We start from the raw sequence: 23,283 nt of genomic DNA, 5'->3' as shown, positions 1-23,283 counted from the left end.
CTTCATTGATGAGTTTATCCGAAAACAGCTATCTATAGATGGACTGGTTTGATATTAGGGAACCGGTTAAACCCCGCCCAGTCAAGTGAAATAAATCAAGTAATACCGTTAAATATTAGTTTGTCGATATCGTAGATGTATTTGTCATATAAACATTACCAGGAGTTTATTGTGCTATATAATAATATAAAGATGCTTAGAATAATTTAATATTATTGATAGGTATCATACTTCTAATTCATTTCTTGATTGTATTAGATATTTCCCATTACCGTACCATACTTCTTATCTAATTCATTGCTTGATTGTTTTAGATACTGTTCATAGACGTATCATGTAGACATTCTTCGGAATGTTTTATTTTCATAGCAGTTAATTGCATTGTTGCATAATTTAATTGCATTTATCTACATGCTGCTGATATACTAATTTTCAGTGGTGTATGTTTTTTTGGTAACGATAATGGTGAATTCCTGCTCTACAATATTTTTTGAAATTGATTTATTTGTGATTTAACCAATAAATTTCTTAATCATGATTTACCATGTTATGCAATTTTGCTTTGTTCTAGTTGTTGGATCAGGTCAATAGCCGAATTTATTCAGCCCTAAATCTAATCAAAATCTTGTTGATATACATGTATATATTATATTAAAAATGTTAAAAGTAAAATGCCTTTACCAAGTCAGGAATATGACAGTTGTTTTTCATTAGTTCAATTGGTTGATAAGATCTATGTTTGATAGTGTCAGTTATCATAGACCTTCATCTTTTGAATATACCTTGGAACTCTGTTTTGTTTTTTGTTAATACTGTTTCAATATCCTACAAATGTTTCAGTTTTAGTTTGTAACCAATATTTGTTTTCCCTCGATTGATTTATGTCTTTCGAACAGTGGTATACTACTGTTGCCTTTATTAAGCATTTGAAGGGCAGGGGGACTGAATCTAACGTTCTTCCATTTTTTTTAGTTTCCAATGACCTTCAATCGTGACAAGTCGTTGGATACTGATTCTTTTCTCACTAGAATATACAAATTGTTTTTGTTTGAAACAATAGTTACATTTTACGGTCGGATTCCAGTTCTTCTTGTACATTAAAGATTATTGTGAAAATAAATACTGCAACCTTTGCAAGAGCTGTTTGTTATATGCATAACAAATGAATTGCACATATTATCTCTGTTGTAATAATTACTCGTTCTCGTTGCGTTAGAAGTACATACAAAAATAGCATAATGAAAATGAAACGCGAAATTTGAATATCTAACCATGTGTTAAAGTACTTTTCCGCCGTTTTGTATTGCATAATTAAGAAAGTCGTTCCGTACATGCACACGCTGTCGTATAAATTGCCTTTCTTTGTAGGTCACTGTGCCTTGTAAAACAATTCGGATCTTTGTAAATCATACCATGTAATTAGTAAAGCTCTGATTTATTTAACATGACTATTTCTACCCATTATCTTTACAGATCAGATTATTTTCACAATGGAATTAGAAATTATAATAAATAAATAAAATGTTGTCACGTTTAATGAGGATACAGAGAGAGAGGGAGAGAGAGAGATGCCGAGCTGGTATTGCTGCCATTTCATTTACAGCCAATTATCTTTTTACAACACCTGCTTGTGCGTTCAATGCCATTATCATTAAAAATTTACTTCATCGCTTTATAATAAAAAGACCTTAGATACCATTAGAACAACCAAAGATGTAAATGCAAGAAAAGTAGACATCACCATGGCCTAAACGAAATCAACAAATATACAAAATAAAGTCTGGTGGCACCGTAGGTATTGCTCATTGCATTACAATATTCGGTGACAATTCACAGGGACGGGATTATGGCTAGGCCCGCTGGAACATCTTTGACACAGTGTCTTTATAACCGTCAACCAAATTATGATATCGTTGACCCTCTACCAAGAAAATTATGAAAGCGTAGTACTGGTTATCAAGAAAATCAAGATATGAAATGTAAGCTCTGGAAAATTGTATAAACTTGGGATATATTCCCTGAATATGAAGGTGCTGATGGAATTGTTGCAACATAAAAATGAAAAGTTCACAATTATAATTCTGAAATCATTACCTATAATTTTAAGTAAGCTAATTTCTCAAACGACCTTTGTTGTCAATTTCTAGACACTATATTCAAGTTCATAGATGTATAGCTGCATACGTATACAATTTATAAGGTTTTATTCTATTTTTTATGATACTGGTTTGATACCGCTGCTGGCGGACTTTCAGTCCCCAAGGATATCATCAGCCAAGTAGTCAATTATTTGGTGCTAAAACGATTTATTACAAATTGCTTTTGAAATTGTCGGTTTGAAAATTGATTAGTTATTTAGAAACTTAGTTTCCACCTCCCTCAGGCAAACGTGGCCCTTAAGTGATATTGGCTATTATGTTTAGGTTCGTTTTGATCAAACAGGTCTTTACTTTTTTTGTAAATGCGAACTTAATATTCAGCTTTGATCGTACCTCACGAAAAAAACTAGAAAAAGCGAAGCAGACTCTCACAACTTGCATTGATTATGTAAAAAAGAAACGGAAAGGCTATTGTAACTTTATTTTTTTGTATGTTATCTGCAGAATATTTAATATGAAAGATTGAATAATACTGTAGCACAACCTATGTACCTTATTAATATAAGAAATAATAATAATTAATACGTACTAAAGATTAGTCACTTTTCGACCAATATTTCTACAACTAAGTTAAACGTTGATGTAATTGATTCATAAAGTGAAGAATTAAATCATTATGAAAACAGAAATGGTTTACAAACAATTATTCAGTCTTGTACGCATTAAACGTTCAAAGATGCTCAGTGAAAATAATTCGACAGTAAGTTAAAAAGTTAGTTTGTAGGACGTTTTTTATAACTGTTTCAATTGGCGAGTTAGGTTAGGGTACAAAATAACATGTGCGTGACAATCTCTTCCTTGTTGCCTCATATTTCAAAACAGTTACACTGACAGATGTTTCATACATGTATGGATTGTTTTTTAATGGTTCCTAGTATAATACAGTATTTCATTAAAAACAATTACTCCAGTACTTTTAAACGTAAAAGTGTATAATTTCATACATTGTATACGTGTATACATATTATATAAATATATGTAACGTATGATGTTGTTCTTTGATTTTAATATAGATTTATATGTGACATTCAAATAAACTATTATCTATCTTATCTTATCTATAATATTATATTTTTGATCATGTCACATGTATATTTATTTGAAATAGTTCAGATGTGAAAAAATTCTGTAGCTTTTTGGAAAAAAAACATGCTGTCCTAACCCAGCTGCTGTCAATAATGTGTTATGCCAATGTAATCAAACCATTAAGATTAATTAATGTAATATTAGTGAATATCTGTAATGTAAGACATCCCTATTATATACGAGTCAGATTCAATTGTTATACATGTATATATGAAATTTATATCGATACACAAACATACAAATATAAAGACGATCCGATACCTATCAAATATATTAGTTGTTTCTTTTCTTGAGACAAAAGAGAGAGAGTTGCTTCCCCTTTTGAGATTTGTGAGATTTGAACATAGGTAACTATTGTCTACAGTATACTTATCTAACTTTGTACCTTTACCTGCAGGAAAGAGATTCTAGGTATTTATGTTTTCAAAAGAAATAATTGTAACATGATGATTTTGAAACGGTCGCAATAATAAATACTTTATTCAGTCATTATAATCCGACTTACTATCGATCGCTGCATTCACATCAAGAGGACACTGGCCGAAAGAGAGCGCATTATCAGAAGACGAGTACAAAACAAGAGCAGAATGACACTTATGTGCGACATAAAACAGTGGTTAATTTATTTATAGAAGTGTGTTGCTTATGCGTCTTCGCCCAAAATTAATTACGATCATCATGTCTCTCTGACGGCCAATATTGTCATTTGTGTCCATTTTTATGGCATAATTCGAGCAAAATTAATTTCATTAAGTCTGCTATCAAATAAATTCACAAATCAATGAAAATCAACATTGTGTTATGTATGAAATAAATATTGTATTCATTTGTACTTTGTAACTTTTACATTGTACTTAATTAACTGAAACACAATACGTTTTGATCAAAATTGTGATTTCATCTGGATTAAAATATTATCCCCAGGGAACAATGATAGCTAGTATTGAAATAAATTGACTCATTTATTTTTAATATGTTTAGGTGTATAATTTGTCTAGATTGCAATAGTAATAACTTGACTTTCAATCGGAAGAATTTTTCCTGATTTTCTGACAACACCCAAGACATACCGAAATATTGAGACTGGTGTCCAACAAAACATATATATATATATATATATATTATCCCTTATTAGTATTTTGAAATTATTGACAGGGATTGTCTGTCGTGGTATTATGTAGAATATACCCGGTGATTGCGGTGTATGCCATTATTTTTACGCTTGTAAAAAAGTTGTCAAACTCAACTTCTCATTTTAATTTCATTATTATCAAAACTTTTTAAGTATGTTAATTTTGCCTTAATAAATTTTAATTGTCCTATGTTTGTTCTGATTTGCTATCGTCGTTACGTCGAACATTTATTATATAAATGACAGTTTGATAAGAGCATTTGACTGAACTTCAAAATTGTCGTTGCTTCATTTCCGCCCGCGTTCTTTGTTCTCTGTAGGCCTAATAACCATATCTTGATATTTATATATATAATTCAATGGCATATACGTTTAAGAAATAGTAACCTTTTGCACCTGTAGATGCAGCACATATAGATGTATAGAAATTTTAAACAATTCTTTCATTTTTTCAATATAAGTTCAACACACATACTTTGGTATACATAAGCTTATGTATCACCTGTAATGTTGGGGTTGAGAATATAATACAGTAATTATTTGTTAACATCTATAATTACTGTAATACCACAACTTAGATTTGGATAACATAGAAACTAACATACAACACATTACACGATTATGCATTTTTTGTATTGATGATTTTATTCAATTTAGTGAAACAAAATCGTTTTGATCAAACTTGTGGGGGTTTGTTTGGATAAAAATCGTATCCCCAGGGAACAAAGAAGTTTATTATTGAATCAATTCACCTTGTTTTATTTATATAGATGAAGGAATAAGATACCTTATATAATGATTAACGCAAGTGACGTTTCTTTATTATGTTTCATCACTCAAATACAGCAAAGCTTAGAGGTAAGGCACTTTGTAAAGTAATTTAAAACAAATAAACAAAAGTTTTGATATGATTACCATTTCTACCAATGTCACATAAGAAAATTAAAATACGATTAAAAATGAAAGCGCGAATTTGTCGCAAAACTATGTTTTCTTTTGAAGTAAGACTGAAACATTATATACATACATATATGCATATAGCATATATAAACTCAATATGGCTAGATATTTTCTCAATAATGTTGATTGCATAGATTATTTATCCCGCCAGGTCATTTCAGAATTTAGGTGATTTCAAGATGTGTAAATTGATTATGTTTTATCAAACACGAATACAAATATGCTACAAATGTATTCTCATTAATATAATGCTACAGAGAATTTGGTACAAAATTATAAAACAGTGATAATAGTGCATGCAAATATGAAAAAAGGCAGTACATTGAATTGTGTGTATCTAACAAATTTCAACTAACAAGGAGGTACGACAATCGATAATACGTGTTTAACCAATCTTGCAAGTTTTTCAAAGTTTATTTTTTTTTATTCATTCATTCATTTTAGTTATATCTTAATTCCTGGTAAATGAAATTAAATGAACATACAATTAGTAAATATAAGTAAACGTATAATATAAAAGTCTATTTCATTTGAGTAACATACATTACGGTGGTTTCTTTTGTATCGATGAATTTTATGCCGTCTGCTCGTTTCAATATACAAACGATTACAGCCACATATGAATTTACATGCAAAGTACATGAAGGTAGTTTAGATAAATAACGCTCGAAATAGAACTCATTCTTAAATATTCTACAATTATATCATTTAGTTTTATTCTAATCTTAATCCAATATAATTTAATTTTCGATGTAACGCGTTTTCTGATTGGCTTACGTTATTTTGTTATCAAACCATAGACATTATTTAGTCATGTGACCGTGACGTCATCAACGTTTTTTTATGGTTTTCTACGGTTTAAAATGGACTTTAGAATTAAATTATAAGAAATGACTGTAATATTTTTTCTGTCTATTCAAAATAACATAAAAAATGTGGTGCACACTGTTAAATAACCCGCTACGCGCGTTATTCAGTGTGCACCAAATTTTTTATGTTATTTCTTCATAGACAGAAAAAATATTACAGTCATTCCTTAAATAAGTAAATATGACACTGGGATCTCCAAACATTTGAGAGAAATTGATAGAAGGAAACATTGTCTTACTAATTCATTCACAAACGCTGCCTTTATAAGATAATAATAAGAATTTTATTTATCTAATCAAGAACCCATAAAAGGCATCATTTTACAACAATATTATGCACAATATGATTGGAAAAAAGCAAAACAGCATAAGCATCTTACATTTGCACCGTCATACTATGATAGACGACAGGTAATGTATAATTTTTAATATAGCGGGTGAGATCATCTGTAAACACCTTGTAGAATTTAAGTTCCCATTATAAAAAAAAACCAACAACTTTGAAATGGATAACATATAAACTACTATACCATACAATGAACTACATGATGTTGTATTGTGTTGATTAATGATCTTATTTGATTTAGTGTAACACAATCGTTTTGGTCAAACTTGTTGTTTTTTTTTATAGAAAACTAACACCACAAGAACACAGGTATCTATTATTGAATTAAATTAACCTTATGCATTTATATAGATAAAAGCTAAGATACGTCATTTAAAAAAATACAAATGATATTTTCTTTATTCTGGTTCGTCAGTTTCAGCGAAAAAACATAAGAGGTAAGGAAACTTCAAACAATATTCTGAACAAATGATAAAGAGTTCAATATTCATCAAATGCTTGATTAGTTTTATAAAATATGCTTATTAAATATGTGAAGCGTTTGATTTGTCGTGGTCATATGCGATCAATGTTTTGGTGTCTTTAACGTTTATATACGTTTATATTTTAAAATAGTTTGGCTTTGAGCATCATAAAAGAGAAATATTTCATTGAAATGTGCATTTGGCGCAGTACAAGTTAAATTGGAACCATTAAGGCTATAATATACTCTTTGATTACTACTGAGAGAGGTTGAAGGTTTGATTTAAGTCATATCTACTGCTTCTACCCTAAGTACGAATCAAATAGCAAGATAAAAAGTCCAAACACATCAAACGACAAGCACAATAGTGTAAAAAATTAAATCACAAAAATACTGAAATATGAGCAAAATTCCAAACGGAAAGTACCTAATAAAATGACAAAATCAAAAGCACAAACGCAGCAAACGAATGGATAACAAATTTATTCGGTGGTCACAGTCAATATGACAAGTTAAATAAATAGTTATTAAAGGTACCAGGATTATAATTTAGTACGCCAGACGCGCGTTTCGTCTACATAAGACTCGTCAGTGACGATCAGTTCAAAATAGTTATAAAACCAAACAAGTACAAAGTTAAAGAGCATTGAGGACCCAAATTTCCAAATTAAAGCTTCCTATTTCCTGTGATTTTGAATAGTAAAACATTACAGTTCATATAAAGTATGGACGTGACATACATATTGCAAGACCTTCACTGTTCAATTGTTCCATTATCCTGTTTATTGCCGTTTAAATACATGTATTGCATACATAAAACTCGTTACATAATTCTTTTCAACTTTTATGATCAATTAATCGTTAATTCAGCTGTAACGATAATGTAGATTTTAACAAAATTTTAATAGAATAGAAAGTATGTCAGCTCGCAGTTATCACTTTACTACATAAGATGTTGAAACTAACAGTCTTTATGGTACATTGACGTCGTTTCAAGGCATTTAATGTTGTGTATTTGTCATATAGTGTTATTGTTATGGTTATTCGTGGTTCATTAGGCACCTCTTCAAACAAGCAGATTTCCAGATTAATTGCAATAAAATATTTTTTGTAGAATTGTAATGTTTTCCAGATGGCTTAACTTCTTGTAAAGAAAACAGGATTTTAATATCATTTTGTTTTCTCCTGTTAATTTTTATTTCCCTTTTCCACGTTTATGGACATTTGAATCGGAGAAATGTATTGTTATGCCAGTTGTCAGGAAACAAAAGGTCTACTCGTGTCGAATATAGAGCATAAACCACTGGTGACACCTGCATTCAACTGAAATGAAATTATTCAGTCTAACATCGAGCTTATTCAACTGATGTGCAATTATTAATTCAAAACTGCGCTAAAATATTTGTTAAAAAATCCCAAAACAAGAAATGGAAACTTGAACAAATTACATATTAAACCCAATCGTCGCGGTTCTCTATGTTTGTGTAAGTATATATGATACTGGTTGAGGCCTTATGTGCTGACAGACACGAACAGGATGAGTGCGTGAGTGATACATAATATACATGTACGCTATATTTAGTATATCAAGTTTGTGGTATAAAGAGTTGACTCCGATAATGCTTAGTGATTGTGCAATATATAAAGCACATTACCTGAATGTCTGTTATGAAGCATTTTAAACTATAAACTAGTATAGAAAAGAAATAAAATACATAGTATCGGTTGTCTCTGCAGGATGCCAAAAGGGCAATTCAAATGTGGTTTATTTTCCAACAATTTGTGTGGCGTCTCACGTATTTATTTAGTTATACTGTGATGTTGATGAATTAAAACTTATAAGTATTAACTGTCACAAGCTTTGTGCGATTTTTCTTTCTCATCTCTCCATTAATATATTTCTTTTTGCTTCAAACGCCACTGGTCAGTCTTATGTAGACGATAGGCTTCACAGCCATATCATAGACCTTTTAACTTTGATAAGTTTTAGAACAATTGAGTTAATGCCACTTCTCATGGACGTTTTGTCTTCAAATGTAGCACCAGTCCAGAAGTGAATACTAAAAGTGCTGTCAAGATATTCCGTTGATGGTGTCTTTATATGAGTTATAAATTTGCTATTTATTATTTGTTTAGATAATTTGAAAAACTAAGGTTTTTTCTTCTGACAGGGAATTATGGCACCAGCATGATTTGTTGCAATCTTGTGAATTTTGTTTGTATTGCTCTTCAACTACGTAAAAGATTCTGTAATACAACAACTTTTTTTATTTCCAGATCAACTTGTGGGTCTTGTCGCGAGTAAATGTGTGCCTGTCATGCAACCTTATATGCCTAGTTTTCCTCCCCGTTCGAAGTTGGTTAACATTGGAGCTATAAATTCTCAATGTTATTGATATTGAAAAACGTTCATTATTTGAGCATTTGTTATATTAAAGACAAATCCCTCTATTGTTTATGCGCATATACAAGCGCAACAGTACTGTGCCGTCAGTGGTTTATGACGTCGCGGTTTCCGCGAACTGGAAACGTTTATTAGAGTTATTCCTCTTTGAGCCGATGGAGAGAGTGACAATCGTTTTGATAGGTTAATTTGCCGAGAAAAAAATGAAAATTGTTTTATATAATAGACATGTTCCAGAATTGGATAAAATATGAGAATGAAAACAGAGTCAACTATACAGCAATCTAACAACAAAAAGTACACAAAAATGACCGTAAAGAAACGAAATAGAATCTGGATACTCGACAACAAGATGAGCCAATCAAATTTTAATATAATACTTTTTTCCTTAATTTTCTACATGTATAGACTTTTGTAGGTTCTTAATTACATCGACATTTTACAAATCATTAAGAAAGTACAAAAATCATCAATCTTTCTGATCATGTCCTCAAAATTCACTGTATCTTTAGCAATAGGTATGGATATGGCAAATTGCACTGACGTATTTTGAATGTGTACTGCACTTACATTTTTACATGAATATGATAATTAGGATTTCAAATAAACACCAACAAAACAGCAACCTAATGACGCATACATGTAAAACAAAGTACATCTAGAGAAGTTAACATATAATCTTCTAACATTGTAGGTTTTTTTATATGACCATTCCGAGTTTGTTCCGATTGTTTGATATTTATGTATAAGGTGCGCAATTTTTGTATAAAAAAACATAATCGTGTCTGTGTAAAAAAGATGTCGGAATGAAGAATTACAGATGAATGCATATGGGAAAAAAATAATTAAAAGGAGATTTGAGAAAAGAGGTCGGACTAGGTTTTATTCATACTCACGGTATGACAGCTGTATGAGTATACTAAGACTGAGTTTCTAGCAACATTACGGAATATTTCGATATTCATAGATGCCTAAGGATGAGTGATCAAAACAGAAATGGTGTTAATTAGACCCCGTTATCACTTGCACGGAATTGAAATAAAATCGATCTCTCAAGAGCATCTCGCGTTTTCGATCTTTTTAAAAGAACTTGTGCGTTTACATTTAGTATACATTGCATATCTAAAATAATTAGCCTAACCATTTCGTTGACAAAAAATCGTAAAAAATTGAATAAGGAAATATTTGGTTCATTAGATAATTATATGCTTCTGCATTTATTAATATTATATTTGATTAACATGTCATAAGTAATTAAAAAAAGAATTGTCAGAAAAAAATTACTTATAACGGTCATTTCGTTTGAAGATGAGTAATCTACAGAAAGAAAAAAAATACTGAATGAATACAATTGAAAAGATATTTTTTTAAAAAGGTGCACCGAATATCACACGTATAGTAAGAGAATATGGAACGAATAAGTAACAGGGCATCAGTCGAGCACTGAAACGAGTATTTACGCCTTAGAATAGGGTTATTTTATCTCTTAGAACCAATATATAACATCAGAGACAAGAAAAAAAAAATGGAAGATTTGTTTAAAAAGGTGCGACCTATAACAAACATATTGTAAGCGAATAAGTAGCAGGTCATTGGTCTAGCGCTAAAACTGGTACATACGCGCTAATAGGTATATTTCACTTTTAAGAACCTATAGCTAACACCAGAGACAAGAAAACAATTGAAAAGATTTGTTTCGTAATAGGTGCAATGTATTTCAACGTATAATAATCAAATAAGGAACGAATAAGTAACGGTATCAGTCGAGCGCTGTAACGGGTCCTGTCTCAACTCAGGAGTATGTAATTTAAAGTGGTTGTTGTTTGTAAAAGAGTCACACATTTGTTTTTCATTAATTATTTTTTTTATTATTTTCTAGTTTGAATTGTGTTACATTTGTTCTTTCGGGACCTTTTATAGTTGTGTATGCGGTATGGGATTTGCTCATTGTTGTAGGCAGTACGGTGACCCATAGTTAATAATTTCCAGTGTCAATTGGTCATTTGTGGAGCATTGTATTATTTGTAATCATAGTATTACCACATTTTCTTTTTCTATTTATATATTTTCAGAAGAATGACGCAAAAAACGTCGAATATATTAATTTGGTTTTTATTATCTCCATGGCACGTTTTGTCAAATCATTTGAGAATAAACACTGAAGTCATTTTTAAACTGACCATGAGCAGATTTATTTTCATATCTACATAAAACACTTGGAATTTTATATCGATTGATTGATTGATTGAAAAGTCGATCGCGATGTATCTAAAGCGTTTTCACTTGAAGAAAAATCGGTTCATAAAAAAATCGGTCTTTTAAAACTACGTCTGGAGATGGAATGTTTACGTCCGATTGAAAATCGATCTTTCTCATTTTTGCAATACTAAAGATTGGCGATTTCAGAAATGATCGATCTTTATTGTTATTGGAAACGGAGTCTTAGATTTCTAATGATTTTAAGTAATTATCATCAAAATAAAAAGGAACAACATTCTTAAACGAAATTAAAATTCATGATACCGGAAGCAAAATTCTGTCTTGTCTTTCAGATGTACTTTGATTGAACAATGATATTATATAAAAATGTCTTCACTATTTTAAAAAGAATTTCTGTTCAACACATAAGCACTATGAATAACCTGAAATGAAATGTTCACAGAAGCATTCGTGTGTACATTTGTACAACGCATTGTTTTCCAACCACCGCATTTATATTACGTGTCTGTGATACTGACTGAAAACTAAGTACTATCATGTGTAGATTAATGTGAATTTATCGTAGTTTAAAACAAACAAACAACAAAACAGCAAATAATGAGAACTGGGTTGTCTCTAATTTGTGAGAATATAGCCTAAAACGGCCGAACGTCTTTCGACGTTGTTTTTAGAATTGGCACAATGTGTTCCCGCCAATTCAAATTGTTAACCCCTTTTTTGAAATATCTTTTTTTCCATTACGGTGACCCCATCTTTTTATTTCCTTATTTTGTTTAGATATAAACAACGCATATTCTATTGAAGACTCATGGAGAAATTATTGGTCAATTTTATTTAAACCTATTTTTTTTATAGGTATTTCACAATAAAAAAGGGCGGGAAAACTATTATAGCGACTTATCATTATTGCTTTCCATTCAGTAAAGGGTGATATTATTAAAATAATTTGTATTAACAACTAGGTTAACAAAACAGACAAGTTTTTATTGGATACGGACTTTAAAAAAAATATTACACTGCTATTGACTAGAAGTCCCAATTTCCAAATTCCGTGAAAAAGATGGCGTTTTAAATCGAAAACGAGGTCGGTGACCCCATTTTTTTATTTGCTTATTTTAAAGCTTTTACCTAGCCTAAAGTAAAAATAAAATATAAAAAAGATATTATTGGTAGATCTGAATCAATATTGTCGAGGTCAAAGTGAACAATTTTGATAATGTGAAGAATTTTCGTTTAATTATTGATATGTTTGTTTCCTTTTTCTCCTAGTTAGTATATATAAATGTGTTTCAATTCAACTTACGGATTTCTTTGACATAGATAAAGTTTGCTATTAAATTCAAGTTTTGCCGTATACAACATTTGTATACAACTTTTTATTCTTGACTGTTCCAGCTGTTCATTAATTTATATCAGTCGGATCTACAAAGTTCACTATTAGGCGTAAAAGTAAACTGCATACGTAAATGTAATGCTACATACATATATATGTTACAGTGAATTTGTATAATCAGGAATTATGTAGAATTACTAAAAACATTAGTGATTATATAGATTCGCTGAAAATGACCAGTGATTTTATATAATCACTGATAATTTTAATTATTATTCTACAAATTCCCTAATATGATTTCAGGGATTATCAATAATTAAAAGCTTCAAAGATGATATCTCAAACCAATTACACTAGTGGTTCCACAAGGATTTGCATAGTCTTACTATACAAATCCTTGGTTCCAGGAAAGGGAGATCCCAAAAAACTAATGGTCAATATTCTCGAAAAGGCTGAAGAAGGATATCGCCTTGCTATATAGCATGGAATCCTGCTCGGATCTTTATGTAGACCATACAAGAAATCAGTTTGAGGTTGCTGATTTCCCTTCATTGGTACAATTTGTACCTTCAGATGTTTGTGCTGAAAACTCTATTTCTCTGAGACGTGCTGTAAAATCTGATTTGATGTGGAGGACAAGGTTTTTTTAATGTTGATATCGTGGTAAAAACAGATGTGAATTTGATAGATATGCCTGTAGAAAATCAGGGCAAATGTGTAATAGTCGATGCCATCCAAATTTAGTTTGTAAATAAAATGTTTAATATTAAAATATTACACATAACATTAACATTTATCAAACCGACTGTACGCATAAAAATGGTTTTAATGACAATTTCATTTTATTTCATATTCTGAACCTAAAAACAATTGCTAAAACAATACGATAAAAATAATAATCATTATGCAATTCAATATTTTCATACTGACTTCATCAAGGCTCGCTTGATATTATTACTGATAAAGTCAGTATTAAAATCAAAACATCAATTATTCTATACATATTTTGCTTATCATTTAATAATATCATTTAATTATTTTGTGTATAACATTTCAATATTTTTGTGTCTTTCATATTAATAAATTATGCCTAACGTTTTACAATATTAAGGTTATTATTATGATATATTAAGGTTAACTTTTAAGATATTTCAATATGTTATATATTTTAGTATTATTTCAGTTATTCTGTATAATCCCTGACGTTTTTTTTTCTAGTGATTATACATAATTCCTGAAAGTCTTAGTGTTTATATATAATCCCTAAACTAACCACTGATTATACATAATCCCTGAAAATTTTAGAATTCTACATACTCCCTGAAAATTTTAGAATTCTACATACTCCCTGAAAATTTTAGAATTCTACATAATCCCTGATTATACAAATTCACTGTAACATATATAGTCTTATGGTGCCAAAAGGTTTTCAATCCTTGTTCACACCTCTGAAAGGAGACTGTGTTTATATAGAGCTTGCCTTGTCTTGTGTGTTATTCATAGTATACATTCTTTATCTGGGCCATTTTACATTTTGTTTGTCTTTGTTCGTTTTATTTTTTGGAAGAGTTGGATGTTGGTGTTGGTTGTGGCAATGTACAGTATTTGTTGTTATTACTATCAAAAGTACCTCAACGAGATATCTCGTCATTCGGAAATACAATTCCAAAACAAATTTTCTGATTCGAAAATGTATTTATCATATACATTTACCTTTTGTGAACATGGACAACTAGTAATAAGAAGAACAGAAAAATAACATGCAGGAAAATTTTAATTGTTAACTACATTACAACAGCAGGCATGTAAGAAAATTGTAAGACTTTACTTTATCATTTGAATGCAATTTTGGCACTGACATACCATTAAAAACTGTCAACAATTAGATTGTTTAATCATATGTCAAATTAATAACAAAATACAGAATTTGATGCCAAAGGTTTTAGGGAGACTCAGTGATTAGGAAATGAAACGGAACATTGAAGCAAGGGTTTGGCTAAGATTTATATACATTTAATAATTATACCAGCTGTGTGGATCGTCAAATATGATGTTGTCAAGCTTCAGTTAGTATTTCTTGTATTGTTGCTATGTCAATACTGTTTGCTGTGGAAACGGTTTTCTGTTCTTATGGTCGATTATTTAGCAAGTTGAAAATATAATTCTTATAAGCATTTAGGATATGATAAATATTTGGATAATGAATAACGGTTTTATTTTGTTATTTGTTCAAATGTCAAATATCGTTTAATTTTTTTAAATTTGTTACATAATCAGGCGTATTTTTTTCTTCTACAATTCATGATGGTTGCAATAGTACTTATTTCGGGAATGAATCATTGGTACTTGGGTATTGGATTTATCGTCGTTGCACTAAATATTCACTGTTTAATGCCATATATCCAACTTTACTGAGCATAAGTTTTGAGATATTTAATCATCTCCGATAAAGACCTTTTTTATTAAGTCTCCCAAACAAAGTTTGGAGACTTATTGTTTTTGCTCAGTTCTTATTATTTTTATTATTATTCTTCTTTTTCTTTTTCTTCTTCCGCCACTTTAAAAAATAACTTGTCCGCAGCGTTTCTCCAAAACCACTTGTCAGATTTACTTAGGGTTTCATAAAATGTTAGACTAATATGTCTAGGTGAGCCATCAATCGTTTGTTTGTGCATTGGGGTCTATTAAGGGGTATTTTGGGGGGTCGAAAGAAGGGATGGGTTTACTATAGAACCCTATGGGATTTTATTTTTGAAAATTTTCAAATGAATATAACTTGAAAACTTTAAGTGATAAACACACACAGTCTTCAGAAATGATCATAGGACAATAAAACAAATCACATGAAATAAAGGGGGAATCCCTGGGGGTCATCCCTACCCCCTTAAATTTGAGAATATGCTATTATCTGGTAAACGGTCCAAATCCCCACCCCTAAACCTTATACATTCTTGAATGGGACGATAAAACAAATTTAATGATGTAAAAGGGAAGTCCCTGGGGGTCGCCCCACCCCATTCAATTTGAGAATGTGCTATTATCTTGTAAACGGTCCAGATCCCCACCCCTAAACCATATAAATTCTTGTAGGGGTCAATAAAACAAATCAAATGAAATTAAAAGGAAGTCCCTGGGGGTCACCCCACCCCATTCAATTTGAGAATGTGCTATTATCTTGTAAACGGTCCAGATCCCCACCCCTAAACCATATATATTCTTGTAGGGGACAATAAAACAAATGAAATGAAATAAAAGGGAAATCCCTAGGGGGTCACCCAACCCCCTCTTGTTTGAAAACTTGTAAACGGTCAAGATCCCCACCCCTAAACCATATATATTCTTGTAGGGGACAATAAAACAAATCAAATGAAATTAAAGGGAAGTCAATTGACGTCCATGGAAGTTGTTGCAAAATACAAGGAGGAACAACGTCTTAATGTTACACTTTATATGACGCACACATTAAACAAAATATGTTTAGTACTTCTTTTTTTCTAGAATGATCCAAATAAATAAATTATTATTTATATGTCTGAGGTTTTTTTCATCAAGGAGTCTCTTGTTTTCTTTGATTTTGTGGTCTTCTGTTGTATTAGTTTTTTGAGTTTTTTTTTAGTCTCCTCTTGACATAGATTTTGGAGTATCCTGTTGACTTTGTTTTTGGAGTCTCTTGCTGTCTTAATTGTTTCAGTTCCCTTTTGTCTTAATTTTTGGAGTTTTCTGTTGACTTAGTTTGTGGAGTCTCCTGTTGACTTAGTTTTTGGAGTCTCCTGATGACTATGGTTTGGAATCTCCTGTTGATTTTGTTTTTGGAGTTTGCTGTTGTCTTAGTTTTTGGAGTCTTCTGTTGACTTAGTTTTAAGAGTCTCCTGTTCACTTTATTTTGGAGTCTCCTTTTGACTATGTTTTGGAGTCTCCTTTTGACTATGTTTTGGAGTCTCCTGTTGACTTAGTTTTTTAAGTCTCCTGTTGACTTAGTTTTTATAAGTCTCCTGTTGGCTTTGTTTTGGAGTCTCCATTTGACTTAGCTTTTGGAGTCTCTTGTTGACTTTGTTTTGGAGTCTCCTGTTGACTTAGTTTTTGGGGTCTCTTGTTGACTTAGTTTTTGGAGTCTCCTGTTGTTTTAGTTTTGTTAGTCTCCTGTTGTCTTAGTTTTTGAGACTCTTGTTGACTTAGTTTTTGGAGTCTCTTGTTTACTTTGTTTTGGAGTCTCGTGTTCACTTTGTTTTGGAGTTTCCTTTTGACTATGTTTTGGAGTCTCCCTTTGAATATGTTTTGGAGTCTCCTGTTGACTTAGTTTTTTTAAGTCTCCTGTTGAAATAGTTTTTATAAGTCTCCTGTTGACTTTGTTTTGGAGTCTCCATTTCACTTAGTTTTTGGAGTCTCTTGTTGACTTTGTTTTGGAGTCTCCTGTTGACTTAGTTTTTGGAGTCTCCTGTTGAATTAGTATTTTGGGTCTCTTGTTGACTTAGTTTTTGGAGTCTCCTGTTGTTTTAGTTTTGTTAGTCTCCTGTTGTCTTAGTTTTTGAGACTCTTGTTGACTTAGTTTTTGGAGTCTCCTGTTGACTTTGTTTTGGAGTCTCCTGTTGACTTTGTTTTGGAGTCACCTGTTGTCTTAGTTTTGGAGTCTCCAGTTGACTTTGTTTTGTAGTCTCCTGTTGACTTTGTTTTGAAGTCTCCTGTTGACTTAGTTTTGGAGCCTCCTGTTGTCTTAGTTGTTTTAGTCTCCTGTTGTCTTAGTTGTTTTAGTCTCCTGTTGTCTTAGTTTTGGAGTCTCTTGTCTTGTTGTTTTTAGTTTCTTGTTGACTTTGTGCTTGGGGTCTTTTCTTGTATTAATTTTGGAAGTCTCCTGTTGTCTTTGTTTTTTAAGCCTCCTGTTGTCTTTGTTTTTTAAGCCTCCTGTTGACTAAGTTTAAGTTATCTTCATTTTTTAAAGCTGCAAATACAAATCATGTCAAAACTGTAAGACAAAAAATTGTTCTAGATAAAATTAGAACACACAAACTGACAAACAAAAACATTCATAAATCAATAAATTCATCACAGATATCAAGAGCCCCAACAATTACAGAATACAATACGACTGAGACTAGACAAAGCCGTTTGCAATGCAATAGAGTGGACCGTGATAGGATTGCGTTCCGACAGTACCTGATCATCTCGAAAATGCCGACAGTTCTCGAACGGATAACTTCCGTCAGCATCGGTTCACTGTCTGGTCACTGTCTGATCTCTGTCGGATAACATTCGGTAGAATCGGGACGCAATCGTGACAGACTCGGTCGAATTTTACCATGCGAAAGATACAAATCGGATTAGAATCGGATTGAGAACGGGATTACCGGGACAAATTCGCTTGGAAACGGTTGAATATCGACGCTTCCTGAACAATATCTGATTGTTGTCGTGATAAAAATTTTTTTTTACAAAATTTAATTAAAGTTTGAATTTCCATCCACGATTCACAGGATCTTGATTAGACTTTTGACAAATTTTAATCGGGAATGGTCCTGTAAAGGACCGCAGTAAAAATCGTGAATGTGTGACCCCAGCTTTAGGGTTCCTTTTATTATAATCCTTAGTATTTCCCAAAAAAATCAAAGTTTGTAAACAGTCCATTTAATATGATAACGACCATAATGATTCATGTCAAATAAGAGTTGCTGGATTGTGGGTTGTTAATCTCTCGAGAATGAAACCTCTACCAGCAGCGGCATCGATCCAGTAATTGATAAACTCATCGTAGATACCAGCATTAAACGTTGGTACGCGATACGAACGTTCCGTTTGTGTATGTCTTTTTAAACTCAATATTTCAATTGAGGAATAAATATTGTTCATTGAAAGAGTTGAAATGTCTTTTTATTATTTGTGAATCAGAAATTACCAAAACAACTATAATGCTGGTAGTCAAACTAAGCAATTGACATCAATGAATCAATTGTGTAATGATCCTGTTCAAAATATCAAAAATATTGTTAATGCAACAAGTGTCCATTCTTTAGGAAAATACATGAGTTGCTTATTGAAAAATGCAAAAAATTATAACTGTTGTATTTCAAAATTCCTTTACGTTTGCTAGAAATAAAGTATTGTGTTTTTTATCTTTCAAGAACTTATATTTCTGAACTCGATGTTACTCCTTTTGTTGTCAGTAAATAGTAAGCTATGTAAGAAAAGAGATTTGTTTCCATATTTAATTTTCTAAATGAAGTTTATATCGTGCTATTTTAAAAAATGTGATAATTATTGGTCAGATTTTGTAAGGACAATATATGGGGAAAACTAATTTGGGTTAATACTCCATGATGGAATTTTATTAGTAAACAATAAGAGAAGAAAGCTCTCCTTCAGTGCGTCCTATAAAAAAAAGAAAAGTAGGATTACTATGCTTATAGTCTTGCTACATAAATGAAAAATCCTTTTTAAAACTAAGTCATCTCCTCTGATATAACAAAATTGTTACATTTCAATCAATGAAAACATTTTCTCTATTTTTTAAACAAAAATGAGATTATAAAATGCCTTCATTTGAAAGAGTTGCGAAAGATACGAAACGAATATTCAAACTTAAAAGTTGAATTCAAACTGACAACACCTTCCTCTTTATTAAAATCATAGTAGTTTGTCTGCTCAAATTAAGAAATGCAATTAACGTCTTGGTATTTTTCATGGCATAATTTTTCAGAACTCGTAGAAAAGTTTTTTATTATTTGTATATGCAGGTTACAAAGATAACAAAAGTTTAATAATATAGACAAATCATGTAAGCAATTACAATTATAAGAAAAAGAAAAGAAAGGTTTGGTATAAATTCGAAAACAGCATATGATATATGTCCATAATCATTACAACCTTTTATTAAAGGCGCCATTGTGATATCAAATCTTTAAAAGTCTTGAAGAAAACATACATGTCCACAAGAGATCCTCGAAGTATTTATGTTGTCATTATTACGCAGTTTTTGTTCGTGATTCAAATTGTTTTAGCATTGCACATTCATACATCTCTTTTATAACCATAAGTTATAATTTCTTGATTTAATGGTCTGGAATCTACAATATTAGATGTGTATTGGTTCTCACAGCTTTAGGTACATTGTTTTTGCTCATTAATTTCTTATCGCTGTAGGTAGTATCTATGGTAAAAACATTAGACATAAATACGCATCAGTAATTATTGAAACGCAGTAAATTATAAACAGATATTATAAACTTGTTGATTTCCACCTGCTTGACGACGTTAGTTTCGCATTCGTTGGTGATATGGGGTTATACGAAAATAAACCAAATCCACCAAATCGTATATAGATAGCTCTTAGGTATAAGCACCTAAAATATTTTTTTAATTTTTATATCAAGATAATTATTTGGGCGTTGACATTATTAAGTTGAAATCTGATCGCTCAAAGAAAGTCTACAGATAACTAATTTATATTAAGTTGTAGATATAACGAAGATTTTGATAGTACATGGCGACTTGGAATTTACTACATTTTTTCCTTAACAGACTATTCCATATCATGACCGTTCTTATTCGTACTAACCCTTACTTATACCGTAGCAAACCGCTGTATATCCACAGTACATACGCCTCAACACGAGCCGTTGCGTATAGACCGTGTCATTTCCGTATTCAACCGTGTCATACCATAGGAATCCGTATCACTCATATCGCCAAAATACCCTTTTCCTACTTCATCCGTTCATGGCTGGTACGTCAAAGCCCGTAGTCACACCGTTGTGCATCCGTATCTGAATACGGAAACTGCCTTTCCGAGGTAACCTATGAGATTTAATCCATAGTGGAACCGGCGAGGTGATCAATGAATGTTTGACCTAGGCATGAGGGAAGTAATCTAATTAAAACGGTTAAAATCGCGTGGTGCACATCATGTGAATAAAGTACCTAGGATTTTTCCATATGGATCTTTACTACGACGAATGACCTCAATTTTGTTGCAATTGTTCAAGTGACGTTTTCGAAATAAACATAATTCGTAACATGAACGTCAACTGTTTTCCAAAGTGACGCTTAAAAATACATGAAACTGTTCTGGTTCTTTCAAACGCAAATGAACTCGAAATATGTTTATAAAGCAGGCAATGATAATTAAATATAATAATTTGTTTTCGCTTTCGCTAATAACACTATAAATATGACGTGTCGAACCTACATTTGACGTAAATGTCTTGTAATCCTGGGAATTGGATGTTGAGTATGTAAATCAGCAGACCCTTTGATATGAAATATGAGAACAAAACTCATTTTGAGAAAATTTATCACATATAAATCATTGGAATCATCGCAAGAATTAAAAGTGTTATTAAGTATAAAGTAATCAAAAATTGACTGATGCCTAAAACTCAACAATTAAATTTACATTTATTTTCCATTAAAACTTCCTCGGTCATAAACTTATCGAGTACTATTGATAATTTTGCGTGTTGTGATTTCCTACTTCAAAGAATTATCTTCTCTTTGAGCGTAATGTCTTGATGATTGCAACATCTGAATATGTAAACCAATTTTTACCAATAGTTCGATGCAAAGATGAAGACATGTTAGTTTTTATTAAGTTTTCATAGATATGACAATCGGGTTATCGCCAGTCTTTCAAAACAGCATGAGATACATCTCGCTAGCAAGAAATATGTTCCTATGATGTAAAAGTGCCCGAGGGTATAAATCCATTTTTATTTTAGATATTATAGAATATCGCTATTTTTTTCTATAAAGGAACTGCTGTATGGTCGGGGTTGTCTCTTTGACACATTCCCCATTTCCATTCTCAATTTTAATATTTATCATATACTAAATTAGAAAAATGAAATAAAAAACTGCGGTCATCGTTCATTTAAGCCCACAGCCTACCTTCTAAAGACGCATGCATTTTTTCTCTGTTGAACTACATGTAATAGGTGAAATAGAGGTAATAAGAACTAAATTACAGAAATCGCTTAAATTTTACAATAATTTAGTTTAAGTACAGCTTTTTTTTTAAAGATTAAAAAATATAGATCACCGATGAGTCAAAAAATGATATCTCAATTATAATGCCAAAAAAATAGCATTTTTGCACCAGAGGCAGATAATTTGGAGATTTTTCAACGATTTAAACATTTTAAAAGTCATCTGGGGCCAAAACGAATTAATGTTTTGGGTTGGTTTTTGTATCATAAAGTATCGACTTATAGTGTGATAAATAAAATTTGTAATGACATTTGTAGTACCCTCGAGTCTCCTTAATAGGTCATTGCTGCGTGATTGTCTACCAAAACTGCACAATAAAAGGAACATTGTTTATGCCATACAAATAATCATTTTTGGTCGGTTATTTTGCTCGTAATTCAAAATATTAGGAACCAGGAAGTATGTATATAATCGATATATATGAGTAGATGATCATTTCTGTACACTAAAAATAAATACTTCGTGTATTGTATCAGAGATCCTTGTTTAATTCCTACAAGAAGGTAACACCTCCCGAAACGAAAGCTTATTTTTATAAGCTAGAGTTAGAGGAGGGGATAAGGTCTCTGCGCAATGCTAGGCGGTGTTGTCGTAGAAGTTAGAAAATAAAGTACAGGTTCCAGCCCCGGCGCCGGGGAGGAAGTTACGAATCAAATCTACTCTGACATCGTTAGGTTGATTTTCTAGGCACTTATATATATATATATATATATATATATATATATATATATATATATATATATATATATGAGTCTGAAAGATTGTGTAACAATACCGATAAATAGATGGAAAACAAAACACTAAAAGTGTTGAATATCATTGCACAAAGATGGAAAAACTGAACAGATGATATAAATTATACAATAATTGCAAATATTTCGGCTCAACAAATGGCCTTCTTCGGTGACAAAAGTTTTAACAATAATGAGATATAATGTATAAGGTGTAAACATAGATCACTAATAATACAGGTAAGTTTTGGTCGATTGATTTTAATCCAAAATCCTGAATATAATAATATAAACACTAGACTGTACATTTAATTATTTCTTTCTATTGATTATATATATATATATATATTAAAAAAAGCGTACTATACTTATTACAACAATTGACTGCCAAGCTGTTGATTCAGTAGTTTTCGAGAAAATGTCATAAAAATTTCAGTTCATTCAACTTATTGAAACATTTCAAGAATCTGCAAATATGAAGTAAGAAATTATCAAACGAGCACATTTCTCACGCTGTTATGTCAGATGTGCATCTTTTTCTTGAAATAATAAATGACATTTTTATCTGCCAGTCCCATCATACTTATAATTACTGCTTTTGTTATGT

General features: G+C 31.2%; 1 protein-coding gene across 6 annotated transcripts in view; it reads left to right on the top strand.

Annotated features, from left to right (window-relative positions):
* LOC143044761 (FMRFamide receptor-like) overlaps window positions 1-23,283 on the top strand; it is a 79,933-nt gene that overhangs the window by 17,294 nt on the left and 39,356 nt on the right. Inside the window, exon 1 of one of the 6 annotated variants that reach the window (XM_076216919.1) lies at window positions 5,196-5,235. The exons of the other annotated variants lie outside the window; for them this stretch is intronic. The gene's annotated coding sequence lies outside the window, so the exon portion shown is untranslated. Of the gene's footprint in view, window positions 1-5,195; window positions 5,236-23,283 lie in introns of those variants that run through there. 6 annotated transcript variants of the gene reach the window in all.

This window comes from Mytilus galloprovincialis, chromosome 9 (assembly GCF_965363235.1).
Source record: "Mytilus galloprovincialis chromosome 9, xbMytGall1.hap1.1, whole genome shotgun sequence".
In the NCBI taxonomy this organism is placed as follows: Eukaryota; Metazoa; Mollusca; class Bivalvia; order Mytilida; family Mytilidae; genus Mytilus; species Mytilus galloprovincialis.
The sequence above is the reverse complement of the archived record's forward strand: the minus strand, read 5'-3'. Positions and strand labels throughout refer to the sequence as shown.